Raw genomic sequence first — 13,523 nt, 5'->3', positions numbered from 1 at the left:
TACCCTGATTCTTGAAAAAGAGCCCTTGAACGGCATTAAACCTGATGGAAAGTGAAGAACAAGGTCCAGAAACGTAAAGGTTTTAGGACGAGCTCGGTGTCCGGAGGCTTCCACGACCCCTTTGTGGCCCGTGTGTAATCTGGGATCCGCGCAGAGGGAAGGGGCGCTAGAGGGAGCCCACAGGCAGCTTCTCCCCGCTCTCTGGTGGACAGTTCCACAGCTGGAAAGGAAGGGGTACACAGACAACTGTGCACCAGGAGGGGGCGGTCCGTGCACGCCCGCGCCTCTCTGAAGGGGGGGCCACACCACTATGCCAATCGCTCGTGAACCCCTGCCAAGCTGGGGGCCCTGGGAACTACAGGTTCATAGATGCCGGGCCTAGGATGGAGTCAAGTTGGAGGGCCCAAGAAAGGGCGCAAAAGGGGTCCCCGCAGTGGCCCTAAGCCGGAAGCAGGCGGCATGGCTGTGGCCGGGGAAAGGACGTTGGCTGCGGAGTAGGATGTGAAAGCTTGGGAGGGCAGGGTGCCGGGGGCTCGTGGTCCGTGACTCCCTCCCGCCTGCCGCTGTCGCCGCATGTCCCCGCCGCTGCACCAGGCGTCCCAGACTGCCACGCGCCGCCACCCGCTTGCGCCGCGCCCTCGGCGCCCAGGTTCTGTTTCTTCCACTTGATCCCGCGGTTCTGGAACCAGATTTTGACCTGTCTCAAGGAGGCTGAGTGACAGCGCCAGGTTCAGACGCTCGCACACCGAGCGAGCTAAGATAGCGCTTAGCCCAGAACTTGTTCTCCAAGGCCACAAGCGGCTTCTAGGTGAAGGCGGTGTGCGGTCGTCGGGCTCAGCGCGCCAGCGAAGGGACCTCGGGGAGCCGCGCCAGTCGGGCCAGCCGGTGAGACCACCTCCGCCGTCTGCTTTGCTCTCCGGCCGCCAACACCGCCGCCCCGACCTCGGGGGAGCGCCTGGGTCCCACCTGAGCGCGAGCCGGTCCCGAGTCCTCTGCGTCCTCCTCTTCCTCTTGGGCCTCTGAACCCTCCGGTGGGGACGCCGGACCAGCACCGTGGCCCGCAGTAGATTAAGACCTCGAGTGATTTAGTGCAGCGTCTCCCCGGTCCCTAGAATTCTATTTTGATGGGGACTCCAAGGGTCTCCCGGTGTCTGATCAGGTTTCCAGGGCTTGCGACTTCCCAGCCTCCCTTTTCTTGGCTTCCCGCGGAGTGAGGCGCTCGGTGGGGAGCGTAGTGTGGGTGAACTTCTTGGTCCAGGACCAAGAAGGAGACTTTTTTTTTTTTTCACATTTTATCTTATTTTTTATTTTTTTAAATTTATTTTTATCGTAAACAAATGGGATACATGTTGTTTCTGTTTGTACATGGAGTAACAGCATACATTTGCATAATCATACATTTACATAGGGTAATGATGTTTGACTCATTCTGTTATTATTTCCTTCCCCCACACCCCTCCCACCCGTCTTTTCCCACTATACAGTTCCTCCTTCCTCCATTCTTGCACCCCTCCCACTCCCCATTATGTGTCATCATCCGCTTATCAGAGAGATCATTCCTCCTTTGGATTTTAGAGATTGGCTTATTTCACTTAGCATGATGTTCTCCAATTTCATCCATTTACCTGCAAATGCCATAATTTTATTATTCTTTATAGCCAGATAATATTCCATTGTATGTATATACCAGGGTTTCTTTATCCACTCATCAATTGAAGGACATCTAGGTTGGTTCCACAGTCTGGCTATTGTGAATTGAGCAGCTATGAACACTGATGTGGCTGTATCTCTGTAATATGCTGATTTTAAGTCCTTTGGGTATAGGCCAAGGAGTGGGATAGCTGGGTCAAATGGTGGTTCCATTTCAAATTTTCTAAGGAATCTCCACACTGCTTTCCAGAGTGGCTGCACTGATTTGCAACTCCACCAGCAATGTATGAGTGTACCTTTTTCCCCACATCCTGTCCAACACCTATTGTTGCTTGTATTCTTGATAATCGTCATTCTAATTGGGGTGAGATGGAATCTTAGTGTAGTTTTGATTTGCATTTCTCTTCTCACTAAAGATGGTGAACACTTTTTCATATGTTTGTTGATTGCTTGTAGATCTTCTGTGAAGTGTCTGTTCATATCCTCAGCCCATTTGTTGATTGGGTTATTTATATTCTTGGTGTAGAGTTTTTTGAGTTCTTTATATATTCTGGAAATTAGTGCTCTATCTGAAGTATGAGTGGCAAAGATATTCTCCCACTCTGTAGACTCTCTCTTTGCATTGCTGATAGTTTTCTTTGCTGAGAGAAAGCTATTTAGTTTGAATCTATCCCAGTTATTGATTCTTGCTTTTATTTCTTGTGCTATGGGAGTCCTGTTAAGGAAGTCTGATCCTAAGCCAACAAATTGAAGATTTGGACCTACTTTTTCTTCTATAAGACACAGGGTCTCTGGTCTGATTTCAAGGTCCTTGATCCATTGTGAGTTGATTTTTGTGCAGGGTGAGAGATAGGGGTTTAGTTTCATTCTGTTGCATATGGATTTCCAGTTTCCCAGCACCATTTGTTGAAGAGGCTATCTTTTCTCCATTGCATATTTTGTCTAGAAAATTGTATTTTTTGGGTTTGGTCCGTGTCCTCTATTCTGTACCATTGATCTACCTGTCTATTGTGGTGCCAATACCATGCTGTTTTTGTTACTATTGCTTTGTAGTATAGTTGAAGTTCTGGTATTGCAATACCCCCTGTTTCATTCTTCCTGCTAAGGATTGCTTTAGGTATTCTAGGTTTCTTATTCTTCCAGATGAATTTCATGATTGCTTGCTCTATTTCTGTAAGGTACATCATTGTGATTTTATTTGGAATTACATTGAATCTGTAGAGCACTTTTGGTAGTATGGCCATTTTCACAATATTAATTCTGCCTATCCAAGAACATGGGAGATCTTTCCATCTTCTAGGTCTTCCTCAATTTCTTTCTTCAATGTTTTGTAGTTTTCATTGTAGAGATCTTTTACCTCTTTGGTTAGATTGATTCCCAAGTATTTCATTTTTTTTGAGAGTATTGCAAATGGAGTTGTTTTCCTCATTTCCCTTTCAGCTGTTTCGTTGCTTGCATATAAAAATGCTTGAGATTTATGTGTGTTGATTTTATAGCCTGCTATTTTGCTGAATTCATTGATGAGGTCTAGAAGTTTTCTGGAGGAGTTTTTTGGATCCTCTAAATATAGAATCATGTCATCAGTAAATAGTGACAGCTTAAGTTCCTCTTTTCCTATTCATATCCCTTTAATTTCTTCAGTCTGCCTAATTGCTCTGGCTAGAGTTTCGAAGACAATGTTGAATAGAAGTGGTAAAAGAGGACATCCCTGTCTTGTTCCTGTTTTTAAAGGGAATGCTTTCAGTTTTTCTCCATTAAGAATGATGTTGGCCATGGTATGTTCCCACTATCCCTATTTTTTCTAGTGTTTTGAGCATGAAGGGGTGTTGTATTTTGTCAAACGCTTTTTCTGCGTCAATGGAAATAACCATATGATTCTTATCCATAAGTCTATTGATGTGATGGATTACATTTATTGATTTATGGATGTTAAACCATGCTTGCATTCCAGGGATGAACCCCACTAGATCGTGGTGCACAATTTTCTGAATATGTTTTTGGATATGGTTTGCCAATATTTTGTTAAGGATCTTTGCATCTATATTCATCAAGGATATTGGTCTAAAATTTTCTTTCCTTGATGTGTCTTTGCCTGGTTTCGATATGAGGGTGATATTAGCTTCATAGAATGAGTTCAGGAGGGTACCATCCTTTTCTATTTCCTGCAATACTTTGGGAAGTATTGGAATGAGTTCTTCTCTGAAGGTCTTGTAGAACTCGACTGAGAATCCGTCTGGTCCTGGGCTTTTTTTGGATGGTAGATTTTTAATGGCTTCTTCTATTTCATTGCTTGATATTGATCTGTTTAAATTGTGTATGTCCTCCTGGTTCAGTTTGGGAAGAGCATATGTCTCTAGAAATTTGTCAATGTCTTTGGTAGTTTCTATTTTGTTGGAATACAGATTTTCAAAGTAGCTTCTCATTATGTTCTGTATCTCAGTGGTGTCTGCTGTGATATTTCCTTTTTCATCACGAATTTTAGTAATTTGAGTTTTCTCTCTCCTTCTCTTTGTTAGTGTGGCTAAGGGTTTGTCTATTTTGTTTACTTTTCAAAGAACCAACTTTTTGTTTTGTCAATTTTTTGAATTGTTTTTGTTTCAATTTCATTGATTTCAGCTCTGATTTTAATTATTTCCTGTCTTCTACTACTTTTGCTGTTATTCTGTTTTTCTTTTTCTAGGGCTTTGAGCTGTAATGTTAGGTCATTTAGTTGCTGACTTTTCATTCTTTTCTGGAATGTGCTCCATGCAATGAATTTTCCTCTTAGTACTGCTTTCATAGTGTCCCAGAGATTTTGATATGTTGTATCGTCATTCTCATTGACCTCTAAGAAATTTTTTATCTCCTCCCTGATGTTTTCTGTTATCCATGTTTCATTCAACAGCATATTATTTAGTCTCCAGGTATTGGAGTAATTTCTGTTTTTTATTTTGTCATTGATTTCTATTCTCAATCCATTATGATCTGATAGAACACAAGGCAGTATCTCTATTTTTTTTTTTTGCATTTCCTAAGGGCTGCTTTGTGGCATAACATATGGTCTATTTTCGAGAAGGTTCCGTGTGCTGCTGAGAAGAAAGTGAATCCGCTCGTTGATGGACGGAATATTCTATATATGTCTATTAAGTCTAGGTTATTGATTGTGTTATTGAGTTCTATGGTTTCTTTGGTTGGTTTGTTTGGAAGATCTATCTAGTGGTGACAGCGGTGCATTAAAGTCACCCAGAATTATTGTGTTGTGGTCTATGTGATTCCTAAAATTGAGAAGGATTTGTTTGATATACAGAATGCACCAATGTTAGGGGCATAAATATTTACTATCATTATGTCTTCCTGATTTATGATTCCCTTAAGCAGTATGAAATGTCCTTCTTTATCTCTTCTGACTAACTTTGGCTTGAAGTCCACTTTATCTGATATAAGGATGGAAACCCCCGCTTTTTTACTGAGTCCATGTGCATGGTAGGTTTTTTCCCATCCTTTCACCTTTAGTCTGTGGATGTCTTTTTCTATGAGATGAGTCTCTTGCAGGCAGCATATTGTTCGGTCTTTCTTTTTGATCCATTCTGACAGTCTATGTCTTTTGATTGATGAGTTTAGGCCATTAATGTTCAGGGTTATTATTGAGATATGATTTGTATTCCCAGTCATTTGGCTTATTTTTTGTTTTAAAGTTGGCTTGGTTTCTCCTTTGAGTGGTTTTTCTCTAAGGTAGTTCCTCCCTTTGCTGACCTACATTGTTGTTTTTGATTTCCTCCTCATGGAATATTTTGTCGAGAACATTCTATAGTGCAGGCTTTCTATTTGTAAATTCTTTTAACTTTTGTTTATCATGGAAGGATTTTATTTCATCTTCAAATCTGAAGGTAAGTTTTGCTGGGTATAGAATTCTTGGTAGGCAACCATGTTCTTTCAGAGCTTGAAATACGTTGTTCCAGGCCCTTCTAGCTTTTAGAGTCTGGGTTGAGAAGTCTACTGCTATCCATATTGGTTTCCCCCATATGTAATCTGATGCTTTTCTCTTGCGGCCTTCAAAATCCTATCTTTATTTTGAATGTTAGGCATTTTCATTATAATGTGCCTTGGTGTGGACCTGTTGTGATTTTGTGCATTTGGTGTTCTGTAAGCCTCTTGTATTTGATTTTCCATTTCATTCTTCAAGTTTGGGAAATTTTCTGATATTATTTCATTGAATAGGTTGTTCATTCCTTTGGTTTGTATCTCTGTGCCTTCCTCAATCTCAATAATTCTTAAATTTGGTCTTTTCATGATGTCCCATAGTTCTTGGAGATTCTGTTCATGATTTCTTACCATCTTCTCTGTTTGGGCAACTTTATTTTCAAGATTAAATATTTTGTCTTCATTGTCTGAGGTTCTGTCTTTCAAGTGGTCAGTCTTTTGGTGATGCTTTCCCTTGAGTTTTTTTATTTGGTATTGTTTCCTTCATTTCAAGGATTTCCATTTGACTTTTTTAGAATCTCGATCTCTTTGTTGAAATGATCTTTTTCTTCCTGCAGTTGCTCTTTCAGCTTATTAGTATTATCATTCATTGCCTGCATTTGCTCTCTTATCTCATCCTTTGCTTTGCAAATCATCTTAATCATGTATAATCTGAAGTCCTTTTCTGACATTTCTTCTAACATACTGTCATTGGAAAATTTTCTGATGTTCCAAGTTCTCTTCTGTTCTCATTGTCCTTCTATCTGAAATACTTGTTTCAGAAAATATCTTAGAGCAAATCTACAGGTTATGAATCCTCTTAAATTTCTCTTATTTGAAAATGTCATTATTTCACCTTAATTTCAAAAAGATATTACTCCTTTTGTGGATATTGATTATTCCCTAACAATCTTGTTTGAAAAACTTAGTTGCTGGAGTGTCACATGTAAAGTTGTACAGTCTTTGAGAAGTGGGGGTCTAGCGTTAGGGTTTGAATGTGAGGTGTTTCTAAAAGCTCATGATTGAGACAATACAAGAACATTCAGAGGTGAAATAACTGAGTTATGAAAGCCTTAACCCAATTAGTGAATTAATCCCCTACTGGGGGTTAACTGAGTTTTAACTGAAGCAGGTGGGGTGGAATTGGGAGTGTGCCTTTGGGGTATGTATTTTGTTTTTGTCTAGTGGAGTCTCTCTTTCTCCTTCCTGAGTATCATATGAGCTGCTTCCCTCTGCCACACTCTTCCATAATAATGTTATGCCTCACCTCAAGTCCTGAAAAATGGAGCCAGCTGTCTTAGGACTGAGACCTCTGAAACCATGAGCCTTTGAATAAACTTTCCCTCCTTTAAAGTTGTTCTTGTCAAGTCTTTCAGTCACAGCAGCAGAAAAGCTAACTAAAACAGAAAGTTCTGGTGTGCGCTGAAGGAGACTGGGAACTCTGGCCACTTCCTCTTGCTCTTGGCTCTTTGGCTTGAAATGTGAGTGTTTTTTCTTTGTCATGGACTCTTGCCATGATGTCCTAGTCCCACATTAGTCCAAAGCAAGTGATTGTGGACTGAAACTTTCAAACAATAAGCCAAAATAAATCTTTTCTCTTTATAAGGTAATTATCTCAGGTATTGTATTAAAAGGAAAGCTGATTGACACAGTTATTTTTAATTACTATAATAATACTTGGACATTACATTTCTTTGAACACTAGAAAAATGTTATACAATTTTCTTTCCATTTCCATGATTTCTTTTGTCAAATATGTGGTAATTTAAATTACTGAAGGTAATGCACTTTTTGTTTAGTCAATATGATGATTTTTTCCTGTGTCTATAGTTTTTAGTAGCTTAATTTGATGTGACTCAAAATGAATTTCTTTGAATTTTTTCATCTTTGAGGCTCACCAAATTCCTTAAAATAATGTTTTTTTTTTTTCCCAAATTGGAAGGTTTTCAGCCACTATTTCTTTAAATACTTTCTTTACTCCATACTCGTTCTTCTCTTTTAGAACTATTGTTGTTCTTTGTTATTAATTGTACAAATCTCTGAGGCTCTCTATCAATCATTTCCTAAATATACTTTGTATCCCTTTTGTTTATTTTAGATAACTTTTTTGAATTTATTTTTGAATTTCCTTATTTACTTCTCTGTCATCTCCAATGTGCTGTTGAGTCTATCTAGTGAGTTTCTAAATTTTATTTGCATTTTTCAGTTCTGATTTTTCACATGATTGTTTGTATCAACTAGTTCTTTGCTTAGACTTTCTATATTTCTATTTGTTTTAAGAGTGTGATTGCTTACTGGGATATTTTTATAGTAGCAGCTTTAAAGTCTTTGTCAAATAATTCCAATATCTATGCCATCTCAACATTGAAAACTATTGATTATTGTTTTTTCATGTAAACTGAGGATTTTCTCATTCTTTCAATTTTATTCATATTTTTTCAATATTATATTATGAGATTCTAGGTCATTGCTTAAGTCTATAAAGAGTGGGATAGCTTTCTTTTAGGAGACATTTGACCACTTCTCAATCTTTCTTATTCTGCTTACTATTAGGCTTAGGCACACTAATCACAGGGATGAATCCAGGAGTTCACAAACAACTTCACAGAAACGTTTTATGGGTTCTTTCCTTTCTATAGACTCCTTAGAACTTTATGGTCTCCAGGAGTCTCTATTTAGTCCCCTGTTCAGAAATCTAGGGCTTTTATAACCTCACTCCATTGTACGTTTCTTTGAATTTTCTGTAAACAAGCAGCAAGAGGTCAGAAGCAAAACAAAATAATAGGGAAGCACCTGTCTGCTTAGTTCCACAGCTCCCCGAATCAGAGGGAATGAGCGCACTCCCTGGTGTTGGGCTCCTGCAGTGGCCTACTGCAGCCTCTGCCACTGGCTCCCAGCAGACTGCCTGGGCACTGAGAGTGAGTGTGGAGGAAGGCAATGAAATAAAGAATTCCTGTACTCTCTTTAATACTAGGTATTCTTCTTGTGCTCCTCAAACCAGAGTTAGAAGACTGTTGTCTGTGTGTGTGTGAGTGTCCACTGTTCTTCACGCTATACTGAAACCAGGGAACAGATACAGAAGAAAAAAAAAGATGATATTTCAAACACTGGTTTCTTTTTCCTTGTACATTTATATTATTTACTTTCCACATCATCAAACTTCTATTCTTTATATTTTATCATGGATTTATATTTTAATTCAGAAAGAAAGAACACTTGTGTTGCAATATGCTCCTATCAGTCTGCTTCTGACTTCAGTAACTTACCCCTCTTCTCTGAAAAGTTTTTGTCCTGCATTGTTTTTCTCCCTTTTTTCCCATGGGAAAACAAAAGGAACATACTTAACAGTTACTATTCTCTTATTTTGAAAGATTTTCTCAAGATTCGTGCTTTAGACAAAATTTCTGAAGATGAAAGTGTGCCATGTTATCATAGTTAAGTATTTGTTGACCTTTGAGAAAGGGAGCACACAGCAACTGAAATCATCCTGAGCTTTCCATTTGCATTTTTCTTCTTTTTTGCTGTGATTAGACTGGATGATTTCATTAGTTTTCTTTTGTCAACTTGTGTATACTTTCTGAACCTAAGGTGTCAATTACAGAGCTTCTTCCTGTACTCCAAACCCATATTAATGACTTTCTACTTGGAATCCCTACTTGACTATTTAATAGTCATCAATTAAACATACTTCAAGGATCATCTCTTAAATTCCCCAATTTGCCTTCTCCTGAAAATGCTTTACCAAACTTTCCCATTTTAGCAATAGGTACCAAGCTTCATTTACTTACTCAGACCTCAAAATTATAAACAAACCTTGATTTAATACTTCAGTAAAATGGTTTGAACTCATTCACCATATATCTGTCTGTGCTGCTCTCACCATTTTCTCTAAGACACATCATTAACCTCAATTATCTCTGCATTCAAAAGTTTAGGAAATTGATAAAGTTAATTATGGATATTCTAGCTCTTGCTGGAGAAGGCAAAAGCCTGCTAATTCAAGTTCCAACAAGTGATAGTGACGACTTGTGGTAATGAGCATGGTGTTTAAAACAAATTCTAGGTTATATCAGGATATTTCTTTGTATGAATGCCTACATTGCTCAGTTGTGACAAAATACCCAAGATAAAGAAATTAAGGGAGAAAAGGTTCATTTGGACTCATAGTTTCTGAGGCCTTAGACTATGGTCCTTTGGCCATACCACTTTTGGGCCTGTGGCAGCATAGACTATCATGTGGGAGAACATGATATAGGAGTCTACTTGCCTCCTGGCAGGCAGGAATAAAAAGAGGCAAGAAGGGATTGTCATCCCAAGATCCCTTTTAAGTGCAGGCAGATATGGTTCAAATTCCTGTCATTGGACCCTATGTCCTAATGATTCCATCACCTCCTAATAATGCCATAGCATGGATACAAACCTTTAACATATGAACCTTTGAGTGGACATTTCTGATTCAAACTATGACACTCAACCCTTGGTACCCAAAGACTTACATGATCTCACAATTCAAAATCTATTTAGTCCACAGCCAAGAGTCCCTGAAATCCTAATAGTCCAACATTCTTCAAAAGTACAAGTCAAAAGAATTCTCTGAGACTCAAGCAGATTCAGCCTATGAGCTCCCATAAAAATTGAAGAATAAGCTATATAATTACAAAATATGATGGTACAGTGTATATAGTCCCATTACAAAATGGAAGAGTAGGAAAATAATAAGGAGAAATCAGACCACAGCAAAACAATAGTCAGCAAGGCAAATATTAAATCTTACAGGTCTTGTCTGGCACAGTGGCATGACATGAGCTACAAAGGTTTTGGGCAACCCTACTTATATGTCTTGTTGGCATCAGCCCATGTGGCTTATTTTTCAAACTCGCTCTGCTCAGTATCACTGACTTCTCTGGCAGGTATTCCATGTTCCTGACATCTCCAACTTCCTGTCACATCCAATGTAGCTCTGATTTCACTTACCTCTCACATATTACCCTGTTAGTTATTGCTTGTAGGAACTTCAAGCCTGCCATACAGTATGTGGACTCCCAAGAGTTCCTTTGAAATCTTGGTGGAAGCTTCCATGATGGATAAATCTTCTACTTTCCACACATGAAAAATAAGCCCCATGTAGGCAACTTCAAGGCCTGCTTCAAGCTGTACCTAAGCCTGCTTGAGGTGGTACCAGCATCAGAATGGCTTTATGGGATGAAAATTGGGGAAACACTCTTAGGTGGCCATAAAATATCTCAAGGGCTTTCTTCTCAAATTAAAGTCCTTGAAATACATTTGTAACTTGGAACTGTTGATCTTGTAACAGGTAGAGTCATGTTGATATGTCCTTCAGGACTCTTTCTTGTTATACTGATGCAAAGATTTGGATTTTTTTTTTTTAAGAGCACCATCTTTAGTGTGTGATCTTCTTTCTGACCAAACTGCAAATTTTCCCAATAATTCTGCTGTGATGTTTTTATATTCTCTACTTTAAATACGACTAAAATTGACTTGTAATACCAATGCCACTGTCTGAATGCTTTGTAGCCTTAAAATTTTCTTATTCAAATTAATTAGTCCACCAACTTTAAACTCAGAATCCCACAAAGTTTTGGATATGGAGAAAATGTAGATATGTTATTTGCCAGAATGTAACATAAACAGTCTCATTAGTCAGATTTTTTTATCACTGTGACTAAAATACCTTGCATAAACAACTTAAATTAGGAAAGTTTTATTTTGGCTCATGGTTGCAGAAATACTGTCAGCCAGCTCCATTGCTTTGGGCCTTAAGTGAGATAGAACATCATGTTAGAGAAACAGTGCCAAGAAAAACTGTTCACCTCATGGTAGGACACAGGAAGAGAGGAATAAAGTAGGGACAAGATATAGTATCCAAAGCCATGCCCCCAAGGACTTACTCTCTTCTATTAGATTCTGCCTTCAACATTTTTGACCCCTCCCCAGTTGTCCATTCAAATTATGAATGCTTCAGTGGATTAATCCTCTCATGAGGTCATAGCTATAATGATTAATTACTTCCCAGAAGCCCCACCTTTGAACATGGCAGCCCTGGGGACAAGGACTTTGAAGGACATTCCAGAAGAAAACCAGAACAAGCATTTAGTCCAATTCCCAGTAGTCTTCACTTCCTTCTGAAAATTCATTAGGACAGTTTCGTCTATCTACATGCCAGCATTCTGATCTCCTGAGCCATTACTAGATGGTCCATGAAGATTTTCTTATAGAATTCTACTCCTTGTTCTAGCATGTTTCAGCAAACTTTTCCAAATTCCATCTGCAAAACAATTCCAGAAGCTTCTGAATAAGATAGGTATTGTTACATCAATGATCCTTCTTCTTGTTACAAATTTTCTATGTTAATCAGCTTAATATGACTGCAACAAAATATGTAAAATAAACAACTTTAAGGAGAAAAGTTTTCTATTATTTCCTGATTTTATTGGTTTCAGCCCATGGTTCCTTTACTGTGTTGCTTTTGAGTCTGTGTCAGAATAGTATGCCATGGTGGGAGCACATGGTAGAGGATGCTGTTAAACTCACGGTGGCCACAAAGCAAAAAGAGACAGGAAAATCCAGCATTCTAACAACACCTTCAAGGGCATTATCTGAGGTTCTTATCCAGCCCCACTTCTTAAAGGTTCAGTTACCTCCAAATAGGGCCATGGGGCAGGAACTGAAGATCCAACATATGTGCCTCTGGTGAATAGTTCAAATCAGAATGATGACAATAGTCAAATCTATTTGCTGAAAACTTCTAAAGTTGTCACTTGCAAATGCTGGTTATACTTTTGTCACTTATAGCTAACTATATGAAATTAGTTTCAATATTCTCTTTGGTGAAAATCACAGACTATCAATAATTGATTATATATATATATATATATATATATATATATATATATATATAAGCTACATCTCTATGTATCCATGTATATATCTATCTATCCAGAACTTCATCCTCTGAGTACCATATTGCACATTTAAAATCTGGGTTCCTATTATACTGCTTTCCTATCATGCATGATTATTCTAAGGAAGAGAGTTTTTCAAATAAATGAAAAGATTTAGGACCAGACTTCCTTAACAAGACTGCCAAAGCACAAGAAATAAAAGCAGAGGGCTGGGGAGATAGCTCAGCTGGTAGAGTGCTTGCCTTGCAAGCACAAGGCCCAGAGTTTGATCCCCAGTACCGCAAAAAAAAAAAAAAAAAAAAAAAAACCAAAAAAAAAAAAACAAAAAACAAACAAACAAAAAAAACCACAAAGTAGGAATCAATAAATGGGATAAATTCAAAATAAGAAGTTTATTCTCAGCAAAGGAAACAATCAACAATGTGAAGAGAGAGCCTATAGATTGGGAGAAAATCTTTATCACATGAACTTTAGATAGAGCACTAATCTCCACAATTTATAAGTTCCAAAGGACCTAAAATCAGCATAACTACAGTGATGCAGCCACATCAATGTTCATAGCAGCTCAATTCACAATAACTAGATTGTGGAACCAACCTAGATGCCCTTCAACTGACGAATGGATAAAGAAACTGTGGTATATATACACAATAGAATATTACTCAGCCATAAAGAAGAATAAAATTATGGCATTTGCTAGTAAATGGATGAAGTTGGAAAATATCATACTAAGTGAAATAGGCCAAGCCCAAAAAACCAAAGGTCGAATGTTTTCTCTGATAAGTGGATGATGATTCCCAATGTGGGGGAGACGGGGTAAGGGAAGAATGGAGGAAGGATGGATTGTGTAGAGGAAAATGAGGGGTGGGGAGGAGGCAGGGGGAAAGAAAGATAATGGAATGAGGCAAACAGCATTACCCTATGTATATGTATGATTACACAGATGGTGTGACTCTACTTTGTGTACAACCAGAGAAATGAAAATTTGTACCCTAGATGTGTACAATGACT

General features: G+C 38.6%; 1 pseudogene; it reads right to left on the bottom strand.

Annotated features, from left to right (window-relative positions):
- Positions 1–378: 378 nt before the first annotated feature.
- LOC124995060 (NK1 transcription factor-related protein 2-like) overlaps positions 379–13,523 on the bottom strand; it is a 107,529-nt pseudogene continuing 94,384 nt past the window's right edge.

This window comes from Sciurus carolinensis, chromosome 1 (assembly GCF_902686445.1).
Source record: "Sciurus carolinensis chromosome 1, mSciCar1.2, whole genome shotgun sequence".
In the NCBI taxonomy this organism is placed as follows: Eukaryota; Metazoa; Chordata; class Mammalia; order Rodentia; family Sciuridae; genus Sciurus; species Sciurus carolinensis.
This window is presented reverse-complemented; position numbering and strand designations above follow the sequence as displayed.